Here is a 13903-nt window from a genome sequence, read left to right on the forward strand (position 1 = left end):
TTGATGGGTGCAGCACAGCAACACGGCACAAGTATACATATGTAACAAACCTGCACGTTATGCACATGTACCCTAGAACTTAAAGTATAATAATAATAAAAAAAAAAATCCAAAAAAAAAAAAAAAAGAAAGACAGTGAATTTGGCCACTTCAATTCTTCAGCTCCTGTACTACCAAAGTGCGCCACACCTCACTCTGAATATCAAGAGTCATAAATATTAAGTGGACATGACAGACATAAATCAACAAACTTGAAGACATAAATAGAACTTACTCAATTTGAACAAAAAGGAGAAAATAGAGAAAAAATGAACAGATACTCAAAAACCTGTGGGGCAATAATAAAAGATCTAACATTTATATCATCAGGGTTGTACAAGGAATGGAGAGGGAATATGGAGCTGAAAAAGTATTTAGAGAAATAAGAGCTAAAAACTTCTCAAACTGGGTGAAAGCCATAAACATTCAAGAAGTTGAGCTAACCTCAATTAGGATAAGCCCAAAGAAATTCAAGGCAAGACACCTGATGGTTAAAATTCTGAAAAATAAGTTCAAAGAACAAATCTTAAAAGCAATCAGAAAGAAATTATGCATTACGTATAAGAGAAAAGAAACCATGGAGGTCAGAGGAAAGTGTCACAATGTGGAAGAAAAGAACTTTTTAATGTTGAAGAAAAGAACTATCAACTGTGAATCTGATATCCAGTGAAACTACCGTCAGGAATAAGAGGGGGAAAAAAGACATTCTTAGATGAAAAAAACATTGAAGGAATCTGTTACCAACAGTCTCACCCTTAAAGGATGGTTAAAGAAAGCTCTCAAAACTTAATAAGGGAATACTAAGAACAACTTTCTGTTCATAACTTTAACAACTAAGAAGAAACAGACCAATTTCTCCAACTGCCAAAACTTAACCAAGAATAGATACATAATCTGCAAGAGTAGATAACCATTAAAGTAATTGACATTGTAATTAAAATGTTCTTTAAAAATCCCCAGGCCCTGATGGTGTCACTAGGGAAATTTATCAAAAATTTAAAGAATTGACACCAGTTTTACATAATCTCTTCCAGATAATGAAAGCGGAGGAACAGTCTCCAGTACATTTTGAGGCCAACATTATCTTGACATCAAAATCAGACAAGGTCCATACAAAGGGAAAACTAATATCACTCATGAAGATGCCAACATCGTCAACAAAATATTAGTAAACCAAATCCAACAATCTATAAAAATAGTTACACACTATAATCAAGTGAGACGTATTCAAATATACAGTATTGGTTCAGCATTCCAAAAGCAATCAATATAATTTACAATATCGGCAACAGTTTAAAGGAGAAAAGGTAGATGGTCAAATCAACTGACACAGAAAAGGCATTTGATAACACTTAATACCCATGTAAAAGAAAATCTCTCAGCAAGTTGGGAATTGAACAGAATGACCTCTACTTGATAAAAAGAATCCACAAAAAATTCTACAGATCACATCATACTCAACAGTAAAATATTAAATGTTTTTTTCCCTCAGATCAGGAACAAGGCAAGGACGTCCACTCTCATCATTCTTACTCAATACAGTACTAGAAGTTCTAGCCATTGCAATAAAGCAAGAGAAAGAAATAAAGGAATACAGATTGGAGAAAGAAGAAATACAAATGTCTCTATTTACAGATGACATATATTTTTAATCTAGAAAATCCCAAGGAATTTACAAAAAACATCTACAATTAATAAATGAGTTCAGCAAGATCACAAGATAAGGGATCAACACACAAAAATCAGTCTTATTTCTCAATAAAGTTGACAATGAATAGGTGTAAATTGAAATTAAAAACTCCAAATCAATTAAATATTCAAGTATAAACTTAGCAAGAAGTGCTGAAGTTACAAAATACTGATTAAGGAAATCAAGTAAGACCTAAATAAGCAGGAAAACATACTTATGTCCATGGATTAGAAAACACTACATAGTAAAAACGTCAATTGTCCCCAAATTGATCTGTTGGTTTAATGTAATTGTTATCAAAATACAGACATATGTTGGAGATATTACAGATTCAGGCCTAGACCACTGTGATAAAGTGAGTATCACAATGAACCAAGTCAGATGAATTTTTGAGCTTCCTAGTGCATATAAATCACATGTCCTTGCAGCCTTCTGCTCCAAAGTAGAAACGTATAGCTCCAGGGTAAAGATTAGACTTGAAAATTGTTTGAGGAAAAACAAGATAATGTTCTATGTTCTTTTATTTGGTATTTTTTGTAATTTTTAATTTTTGTGGGTTCATATCAGGTATATATATTTATGGGGTACATGAAATGTTATGATATAGGCATGCAATATGTAATAATCACATCATTAAGAATGGAGTATCCATCCCCTCAGGTATCTTTTGTGTTACAATCCAATCATACTCTGTTATTTTTAAGTGTACAATTATCATTGACTATAGTTCTATATTCCTTTAACATATCAAGAAACAAATATGGAGGAATCAAACATAGAGCTCTCTCTATATATACATTGAGAAGTTAAGAAGTATTGAGAAGATTCCTGTCCTGGATAGCTTCCATTAACCTCCCAGTTTCAGTAGAGACTGCCCACTGTCTCCAGTTTGCTGGGTATCCCCCAGGGGACTAACACATATGGCGTCCATCAACCAGTGTATGAACTAGAGTGTCCACGGTTTCTGGTTGGGTTCAGCTAATAAGAGGACAGGAAGAGATCATAAGATAGAAGAGTGAAGTTGAATATTTGTTTCCTTAGCTCTCTCATGGCCAGGGCACCCCTAAGTTGGTTGTGTTTTTCTACTACTAGTCATAGCCCCACTCAAACCTCCCTATTCATACAGTTATCCTATCTACTTCTAGTGCTGGTCCCTCTCCTTGACCGTTTAGACCCAGGAGTGGTAACAACTCCCCACTGGATACTTCAGGATACTGCACTGTCTCTTGTTATTTCCTTAAATCCACACCACACTTTTGGAACTAGTCCCTGCGTTAAGTCCCTTCAAACTTCTCTTATTCTGTTTGAGAGTACCATCTCCTTTCTCCAGGGACCCTAAAAATTAAATATATTTTTCATAATAACCCAGCTAGACCATAAAGCATGTTGCTCTAAGGTAGTACCATAACAATTTAGGGGAAATTTTTGAAAATCCTTTTGATTACAATTTGTGAGGAAAAGTGTAATCAGAAAGATATTTCCCATTTTAATTATCCTGCCTCCAATTCCGGGGTGGGGTGAGGGTCTGGGAGGTGGTCACATCAAAATAAACCTGATGGCACTACTATGCTCAGGCAGATATTCGATACATGGTATTGGTCAGATTATCCACTATGCTAGTCCCTCATTTATATTTGCATTTTTAATCTATTATCTCATTTAATCTCTACATTGAAGATCTTATTAAAATCTCCATTTCCCATATGATGGAATACAATCTCAGAAGCAAGGAAATGAACCTAAAATTCACAGCAAACAAATGGCAGAGACAAGACTTTAACCCTGGTCTCTCTGATTACCAAGCCTGGACACATTTTATTGCCCTATAAATAGCAGATTATACTAAGATTAATGTATTAGTCAGGATGGGCTACTGTAAATACTACAGGCTGGATGACTTAAGCAACAGAAATGTATTTCTCACATTGCTAGATGCTAGAAGTCCAGTATCAACATGGCAGCAATGTGGGTTGCATTCTGAGACCTCTTTTCTTGACAAGTATACAGCCACCCTCTCTCTCTGTGATCCCATGATCTCTTCTGTTGTGCATGCTCTGCATGGGAGCTGAAAGGTGGATGAGAGGTTGGAGAGCTTTCTCTTTTATATCTTCTTAAAAGGATATTAATCCTATTGAATCAGGGCCCCATTCTTATGACCTCTTTAACTTTCATTATTTCATTAAGTTCCTATCTCTAACTATAGTCACATTGAGTTAGGGCTTCAACATATGAATTTTGAAGAGACACAAACATGTCCATAACATAACACAATTATGCAGACTTTCAACAACAGGCATAACCAGGATGACTTGTTTGCTTTTTAGAAGCTCAAAAGTCACATTTACTATAAAAAATTTTCAACTCAAATTTAAGTCTTGAGCTCCTTTTGAAACATTGGCAAGAAAACCAGTATTTTCGTCTTGGGGCTCCCCACTATTCTTTTCCTTAATTTTTCAACCCACAAATGCTCAAGCAGTACAAAGCAGACCATGACTGAATGAAGATTCTCTTGGCATGAGGTTGGTCTGTGATTCTGATTGCTTTTCATTGCCTCTTGGTGATACCATTGAAAACTGAATGAGCTTCCACAGTCCTGAGGCGTTAAAGTTCTACTCCATGGCAGTGCATCATAGGTCCAGAGGAAGACCTGGAAACCATGCACATCAGTGAAGAAAAGGAAACTGTCAGCTTTCTTCTCACTTTCTGCTAAAGTCACTAAAACTCAACCTCAGAACATGTCTGAACTTTGTATTACTCCCAGAAAGGAAAAAGGAAGTGGTTAAAGAAAGGACGGAATTAAAACCAAATCAGAAAAAAAAAAAAAAAAAAAAAATCTGAAACAGCTGTGTTTTAGAAAGCAAACCTCAGAGGCACGGTTTTTATCTCTAATAGACCTGTTCTAAAATCCAAAAATGAGAATGACCTGGTCACAGATTCATTAAGAAAAGAATATAAGAGCACCTTGTTCTTGAAGTAGAAGCATTGTAAATGTGTGGATCAAATCTAACTTATAAGTCTAAAGACCGTTGGTCCTCTTCCCATTCAGTAACTGAGGCATGTCTTGATTAATAAATCAAATTCTCTCCCTCTCTCAAGCATGCACGCACACGCACGCACACACACAACACACACACACACTTCACTAGAAAGAATAAATAGAACTACAAGGTCTTCACTAAGACATTAATTTATACAAAAATGCCAGTCTCTTCCAATAAAATTACACATAGACAAAGCATACTTGAGAGTCCACAAGTCAGTGAAGATCAAGAGGCTGAGGTAAAAATGTCTAAGTGACAATGCACCTTCCTGTGTTTGAGGTTCTAGGGGCTACCCAGAAGCTCTTGTCTTGTCTTTTACAAGCTCCCAGGTGAGTGGGGTTGAGAGCCATGGACACACAAATCCAAGCACATTGCAACTGATGACTTTAAAGAACAGAGTGGTCTGGGGACCCAGAAGCAGAAGTTTCTACCTCCCTAGCAGCCACTGAGAAAGTCTCAAGGCCATATAGCTAAGACAGGTCTTCAAGGAGGAATAACAGTTCCTCTTCCAGGGAAAATCTCTTTGATTTCTTTTCTTGGGAAATTTTTGGAAATAAGCACACGCACATGTCCACACACACACACACACACACACACACACACACAAACACTTATGAAAGTTTATGAAACTCATAAAGGTAAAGGTTCTACTCTTTGCTAATTAGCCAACCTTTTATGGCACTGAAACCGATAAAAATTTCTCCCAGAAGTCTTTATAAAGAATACAAGGTATGCTATAATAAACACCATTTAATAGTATCATTAAAATGGACTTAACTATAACTTAACAGATCTGTTTCTTATCAGAACCTCAATATATTCTATCAAAGGACCATTCCATGGAAGCAGATCTAAAGGGAACCAGCACAATGTCCAAGTACTCAGCTCTCTATTTCCCTGTCTTTTTTTTTTTTTAATTTAGAATACTTGGAAGAAGAAGTAGATTACAAGTCCTTGAAGCAAGCAATCCTCCAGAGGCATTGTAAAAGAGACTGAGGGGTCATGATCCCTAGATTATTTATACTCACTGGCAAATGCTTGTGATGAAATAATCCAGTGTTGCACTTTAAGAATGGCTCCAAATGCCACAGGACAGTCACACTCAGGATAATGTTAACTTCCTCTTGAGGAAATCAAGGAAGCAAGATGAGATGTGACCTCCAATGGAGAGGGGGAATAGTCAATAATCTGTCCTAGCAGCCTCAGTGAAGATAATGAGTGCACTGTGATAGGGAAAAGCAAATAGGAAAAAAAAAACCACACACACAGAGACCACCCAGGTTCCCCTTCTTGGAATAAAAATCCTCTACCACTTTTGCTCAAACAGTACCAAGAACAATACCATCAGGCCCCTGAACAGTCCAAAGTCCATCTATTTAATAAACATTCCATGGGCATCTGCTAAACACCATAAAAGATGCCAGTTAGGGTTAGAGGCATGTAAAGTCCAAGTTAGGCTCTTGAAAAATGCAAGTAACTTATGATATCATAAACACCTCTAAGACTTTCCTGTCTTTGCAGTTCTATGGTTAAGCATAGGCCAGAGCAGAGAAACCTGCACATCTGGATGGAATTCCTAAGATTTTCCATGGCGGTCACAGAGACATCCCCAGATTCCTAAACATTTCCAAGGGGGTACTATAGATCCTGTGCACTTTAAATAATACAATGTCATCACAAGGAAGACACGTAAAGGATTATGAGGTCAAGGGAAAACATTTCCACCTGCTTCCCCAGTCCCAAACCTTATGCTGATACAGCCTCTCTCAAATTTATCATCTGTGCTGGTCAATGTCCACCAATTCTATTAAACAACAGGGCTGGGTAGAGTGATGTGCCAGCATCACTGCCAAGACCTCTCCAGCCTCATTAATAAATCTAATGAGGCATCAAGATATCGCAGGAGTGCAGTAGGTTATAGGTGGTGCCTGTCCTTGGGGTATAATTTTATGTTCTTGCTCTGCACAGAAGTAATGTATTTATTCCAAGTTAATTTTTTTTTCCTACAGTCAGTTTGTTGTGCTCCTTGGGAGATATCTTAAATTGACAAATTTCAGGCTGCTGGGGCTTGTCATCTGAAGGAGGAAAAATTTGAGAAGTCAGTAATCAATCCGTATTGTGTAAAGATTAACATGACTGCCCCTCAGGTTAACCAGACCTAAATGCAAATTGGATTGAAATGGTCAGAAAGTGTTCCTAATCATGCATGCTGTGATTATGAATCCTGTTTATTTATCACCCTTTGAATCACCAAACACCAGCCAACTGGAAGAGACAGAGGTCAACAAACCCAAGATGAACTATTATCCCAGCTAGGTGGCAGGAAACTAACTGAAGCAAGACCAGGTAGCTGCAAGTCCAGGAAAAAAAAAAAAATGCAAATACTTTCTCCACCAGAGGGCCTCTGAGCTGTAGCCTTTTCCTGGTCCAGGGGATGGACCAGCTGTGCATGGACAAATCCAAGGGGGAATGTCAAGGGCATGGGTGAGTTATGTAAGCAGAGCCCAGACTGGCCATTTCTCAAATATCAGGCTACACATTTATTTCAAGGACTTTGGGGAAAAGAGCTCTTGAAAGCAGATACACGGAGATTGATGGATCCCCATGGGAATGGATGGAAACTGGGAAGCACAGCTTAGCTTAGTCACCTCGCTGGATCACTTGCAGAACTCTGTATCTCTCCAGCTGCCATGTTTGTCTGGGTGTGCGGCATTTTAACATCAGTGTCAGTGTATGAAGTTAATATGAGTGTGGGAGTGACTACACGTGTGATGCAGGTATGCACACATGTATGTCTGAGTGGCTATATGGTTTGTATTAATTATTTATGAGCTAACATTGCCCAACTTCAAAGGAAGCAGTGTTTTAAAAATTAACCTAAGTCAATGGTTTGTGCCTTCAGACATATTTCCCAAAGAAATAATGCTCCTCCAAGCACCCAATTTTCTCAGACATTCATCACTTACTTGAGGGGCATAGTGTGGAATCACATTGTAGGTGGACCCAATTATCGTACAATTAGAACAGATTTTACCTAATACAGCATCAACAATTTAATGCTACGCTAAGTGGTTTGGACTACACTATGTGGGTCAGTGGTTCCCAGACTTTTATTTCAAGTACAGGATTTTTCTTAATTGAGGGACTAGCATTTAGTGACAAACTTTTTATTTTGCCTAGTAAGGACTTTAACAGGAAAACAGCAGGAGCAGAGACAGGAAACAAGGTAGTCCCATTATTTCATTAAGGAAAGGACATTTTTAGTACCAAAAATATTAGAAAAAAATGTAAATTTTAGGAAGTAAAAAAGAGGGTTGTGGTGGAAAACATTCTAATGACTTAATAGATTTACCTAGAAGAAAATCTTACCATAAAAGTTAAATTCTATTTTTTCAGCCTTTCTCACTGTAAACCTGTGAAAACTCCTTCATGACTAAGTGTATTATCGCTTAGACACAGGTTTGGGAAACTAATGGCTTCAGGGAACCCAAAGCCGCTCCATAGGTCTGAAATGGTGTTTTGTGGTTGCAGCCAGATATAGTCAAAGTTCCAAGACTGAGAAAATAGGCAGAGAGCTTCCTTCCACAAACCTTTACCTTGTGGCCAATAGGGATCCACAGAAGAGCCTTGATCTGAGGCATGAAAGGGCCACAGTAACATTCTAGAAAGAACATCTGGACAACAGGGTGGGAAAAAGATTGGAAGCAATGATCCTGTTATTAGGGTTGTGTAATAAATCACCCCAAAGTTCAGTGGCATAAAACAACCATTCATTGTGCTCTCAGATTCTGTAGGTCAGAGTCCAAATGGGGCAACAAGGATGGCTTGATTCTGCTGCACCATTTCTGGGGTCTCGGTCTTGAAGACTGGGAGCTGGGACCATCCAAACGCTCACTCACACGAGGGCAGTTGATACGCGCTGTTGACTGGGGAGATCTCAGCCCCTCTCCTGTGGTCCCTCCACACAGGCTCATTTAAGCTTCCCTGCAGCACTGTGACTGGTTTCCAAGGACAAGTGTGTAGGCAGAGAATAGGAGCTGTATCCTTTTGATGACCCAGCCTTGGAAGCCACAGGATATCATTTTTCTCCATTATTTGCTGGTTGGAGCTTTAATCAACCCTTGCCCAAATTAGAGAGAAAGGAACACAAACCCTACCTCGAAATAGGAAGAGTGCTGATTAGATTGTAAGGGAGAGAGAGGGAGTGGGGCAGGGTGAGGGGGAACAGAGAGGGAGGGAGAGGGGTAGGGGGAGAGAGGGAGAAAGAGAGAGGTGGGGGGAGAGAGAGGAGAGAGAGAGAGAGCAGCCATCTTTGGAAAATGCAATCTGGACAACCCACACTGGGAATAAAAATAGAAAAGTCATTCTCTCTCTCTCTCTCTCTCTCTCTCTCTCCCCACTACATAAAGATGGTTAAAAAGTCATTCTCTCTCTCTCTCTCTCTCTCTCTCCACTACATAGAGAAAGATGGTTAATTTTACGCATTAACTTGACTGGGCCACAGGGTGCCCAGATAATTTGGTTAAACATTATTTCTGGGAGTGTCTGTGAAGATATTTCTGGATAAGAATCAGTATTTTGAATAAAGCAAGTTGCCCTCTCCAATGTGCATGGGCTTGTCCAATCCATTAGAGGCCCAAATACAACAAAAACGGAATAAGGGATAATTCACTCTCTCCACTCGACTGTTTATGAGCCAAGACATCAGTCCTCTGCAGCATTTAGACTGGAACTCATACCATTAGCTCACCTGGTTCTAAGGCCTTCGGACTTGGACTGGAGCTTTCACCATCAGTTCTGCTGATTGCCAGGCCTTCAGACTCAGACTAGAACTACACATCAACTAACCTGGGTTTTCACCTTGCAGATGGCAGACCATGAGATTTCTCAGCCTCCATAATTACATAAGCCAATTCCTTATTGTCAGTCTCATTATAGGCTGGGTGCAGTGGCTTATGCCTGTAATTCCAACACTTTGGGAGGCCAACGCAGGAGGACTCCTTGAGCCCACTGGGCAACATAGTGAGATCTATTATTCTGCAACACAGTGAGACCTCATCTCTATGAAAAAAATTAAAAATTAGCCAGGCATGGTGGTGCACTACTCAGGAGGCTGAGACAGGAGGGTCACTTGAGCCTGGAAGGTCAAGGCTGCAGTAGGCCGAGATCAGGCCACTGAACTCCAGCCTGAGTGACAGAGTGAGACCCTGTCTCACAAAAATGAAAATAAAAAAATAAAAAATATATATATATATTCTTGGTTCTATTTCTCTGGAGAGCACTAATACAGCTTTATACATGTATATACCTGTGTGTACATATATATACACACACACATACACGTGTATATAAGTATAAAATAAACACATACACCACAACATCAAAACCTTGCATTCAGTTTCAGTGGGTTCATTAAACCCCTGGAATTTTATGAACTCCAAGAAGGGTATATGTTCCCACAGGGGTTTCTTCATAACTCATATGGCTGGTTTTCATCTTCAGTTGCTCCAGTTGCACTATAGTAGAGTAAGCACTGGATTAAGAGTCAAAACACCAATGTCAAATCCCAGATCATCTGTTTCCCAGTTACTGGTATCGCATGTGGCATGTAACCTCCCCAGGTTTTAGTTTGTCAGTACAATGGATATCACAGTATTTGTTTCATTGAATAGTGGTCTCTGCTTATTAACTTATTTTCTCTTTTGGCTTCATTTCTCCTTCATCCCTTCTTTCTGTACTCAGGAAGTATTTTGCAGCTGGTCCCAGCCCTATCCCCCTCTGCCCACTCCTGTTCTCTCTGCTGCAGACCTCATTGGCCACATTCTGCCCAGGAAATCATCTTTGGCTTTACTTCAATGGAAGATGAGGCATGATTTGAAGGCATGTCACCACCTCAAGCCTGTGGTTATAGACTGCATAAGATGAAGCTGAGTAAAAATAAATTGCAATTCCATGACATTGGTAGGGATTGGTTGCTAAAGGATGTACTACTCTTTTATTTTTTGTAGTTCATAGAATTGGTTAGGATAAGCAGAGACATAGATATTGACTTCACTGGAAATATATTGTGTTCTCAAACCTCCACATGTATCCCTGAACTTAAAAGTTAAATTAGGCTGGGTGCGCGGCTCACGCCTGTAATCCCAGCACTTTGGGAGGCCAAGGCAGGTGGATCACTTAAGGTCAGGAGTTGGAGACCAGCTTGGACAACATGGCAAAACCCTGTCTCTACTAATAATACAAAAATTAGCCAGGTGTCGTGGCGCATACCTGTAATCACAGCTACTCGGGTGACTGAGGCACTAGAATTGCTTGAACCAAGGATGCGGAAGTTGTAGTGTGCCGAGATGATGCCACTGTACTCTAGCCTGGGCAACAGAGTGAAACTGTGTCTCAAAAATAAAATAAAAGTTAAATTAAAAAGAAGAAAATATATTATGTGCAACAAAGTAAATGCATTACAGGTTCTAGCTAAGCCTCATGCCACAAGCTGTGTGACCTTGGGCAAGTTACTCAACTTCACTATGTCTCAATTTTCTTAAAATGAAGACAATAATGGTGCTTATCACTGTGGGTTATTCTGCGGAATAAGTGAGCTAAGGTGTTAAAAGCCCTTGGCACAGCCTAGCACAATGGTTCTCCAACTCACAATCACCTGGAGGGCTTGTTAAAGCACAAATTTCTGGGCCTGACTCCAGAATTTCTGATTTATTAAGTCTAGAATGTGCTCTAAGATTTTGCATTTCTAACAAGTTTCCAAGTAATGCTAATGCTTTTGATGTAGGACCACACTTTAAGAACCACTGGTCTAGCAATGTTATCTGTTGTGATGATGGTGATGATGATGATGATGATGATGATGATGATGACGACAGTGATGCTGCTGCTGCTGATCCATGGGGATCACCAGAATGATGATGGGTACAGTGGTGATGATGGTGATGGTTGCTAAAATGGACTCCAACTTTATGTAAGTAATAAAGGACTAATTTTTTTAATAACTTGAAGTGAACATTTTAGTATATTCCATGCTATAGTTTGGCAACTCTTGATGAAATCTTACAATGTAGTTCAAATACGTTACTACATTTTGGTACGAAGTTCTTAGCATATGAGTCATATGCAAACGAATCCGGCAGAATCCTTACGGACTTTTGGTGGACAAAGACCTATGAACTATTAGTAGAGAGAAGAGATTTTTGCTGAGTAAGGAACAGAACTGGGCAGAGAGTAAGGATAACTTGGTCTTCTCTAGTTGTAAAGGATTATCTTTGCATGAAATTATCTCCACGATCCAGCTCAGCTCTGCCAAGTAGAGATTCTCTAATTATCACAATCTAAAGCAGGCTAGCTAGGAGCACAGCAGCCTGCTTCCAGGAAGCTACCTGCAGTTCAGAGCCATTGACCCAGGCTCCATGAGACCTCAGCAGAGGATGTTTTTCTTATCCCAATCCAGCATCAGTTAGTAGCTGAAACTTCTATGAGGCCTGAAGGAGCTGGCTGCTTGTTGCATGAGAAATGGGAAAATTCCTGCCCTTGGAGTCTGTGAAAGGAGGCCCTATTTCCCACTTCTCTGAGACTGAGATGGGGAACTTGAGTTCAATAGGCTGCTTTCAGGGAATTTCCTCATAAGTCTCACACCTAGACCACAGGAAAGAGACAGGCCTGGGGTCACTCTGTCCCCTCCCCACCCACAGGCTGCTGCTGGTGGTGTGACCATCATGACACCAGACCCCAGAGAAGCTCTGGCCTCCATGGCTTGATCCTCTTTAAAAATGAAAGGTTCATGTGTATTTGGACTGCTGAACACACTGTTCTTTTGCTGTTCTTTCTGTTTGATTGTCTACCTTTTAGGGGTATCCAAGGAAGAGAATACACTCATGGGTTCTTAGTTTCTCTTTCTGGTTGGGCCAGTAACACTCTTTCTCATCCCCCATTTCCACTTATCACTAGAGACAGAAACTAAAAACCTTGGCTTCAGGCTGTGAAAAGCCCAAAGCAAAACAAAGCAAAACAACAACTACAACAACAAAATAGGACAGGTTAGACAAGCTTGCTGGAGTGTTCCTGGGATAAACAACCAACCAGTACTCCTAGCTCCTTCAAAGAGAGGCCATTTGTAATTCATGAGTATTTGGCATGATACCTGACACACAGTAATACTCAGCAAATATTTGTTGAATGAATGAATGACCATCCACCTTAGGAAGTCACAGATGTTGAATTTCTCAGCAAATCTCATAAAAGCCCATAATAACTAGCTTATGTTGAACCCTTACTATGTGACTGGAACTATTCTAAACACTTTCAAGTAATACCTCATTTCACACTCAATATGAGGTTGAGTATTGTTGTCACTACCCCATTAAACATATGGGAAAAAAGAGTTGAGATTACATGACTAGTAAGAGGCATAACAGAGATCTGATCCCAGGCAATCTGGCTCTCTTGGGAGGCACTTTTGATAGTTCTCTGGGTTCTATTCAAATACACACAGGCCATCAAATGACTAGTAGATGCCCTTCTAGACACTCTCTGGTCCTCCCTTTCATGACTTCTTTTCTGCTGCCTGGATCTGCCTTCAGTCACTTCATCCACTCACACAAAGAGACACAGCACAAAGAGGGCAGCAGCATGGAGGATTGACTAGAGAGAAGAGGTCTCAGGAGCAATGGGAGGGAGAATGGACAGTGATCACCCTTTCATCTCTCTCTCTCTCTCTGTTCATACTGCAGAGAGCCATCATCATGTGACCTCATGAAGGTTCTGCTTCACAGCAAGATTCTTCCTTCACTTATCCTCCCTGCAAAGAATCCTCTAGGGAAAAGGAATGAAGTTGGGTGCAGTGGCTCACAGCTGTAATCCCAGCAGTTTGGGAGGCCAAAGCAAGAAGATCACTTGAGGCCAGAAGTTTGAGACCAACCTGGGCAACATGGTGAGACTCTGCTTCTACCAAAAATACTTTTTAAAAATTAGCCAGGTGTGGCAATGCACACCTGTGATCCAGCTACTCAGGAGGCTGAAGTGGGAGGACTGCTTGAACCCAGGAGGTGCACGCCGCAGTGAGCCATGATTGCACTACTGTACTCCAGCATGAATTACAGTGTGAGACCCTGTCTGAAAAAGAAAGAAA

This window comes from Mandrillus leucophaeus, unplaced genomic scaffold (genome assembly GCF_000951045.1).
Source record: "Mandrillus leucophaeus isolate KB7577 unplaced genomic scaffold, Mleu.le_1.0 Scaffold150, whole genome shotgun sequence".
NCBI lineage: Eukaryota > Metazoa > Chordata > Mammalia > Primates > Cercopithecidae > Mandrillus > Mandrillus leucophaeus.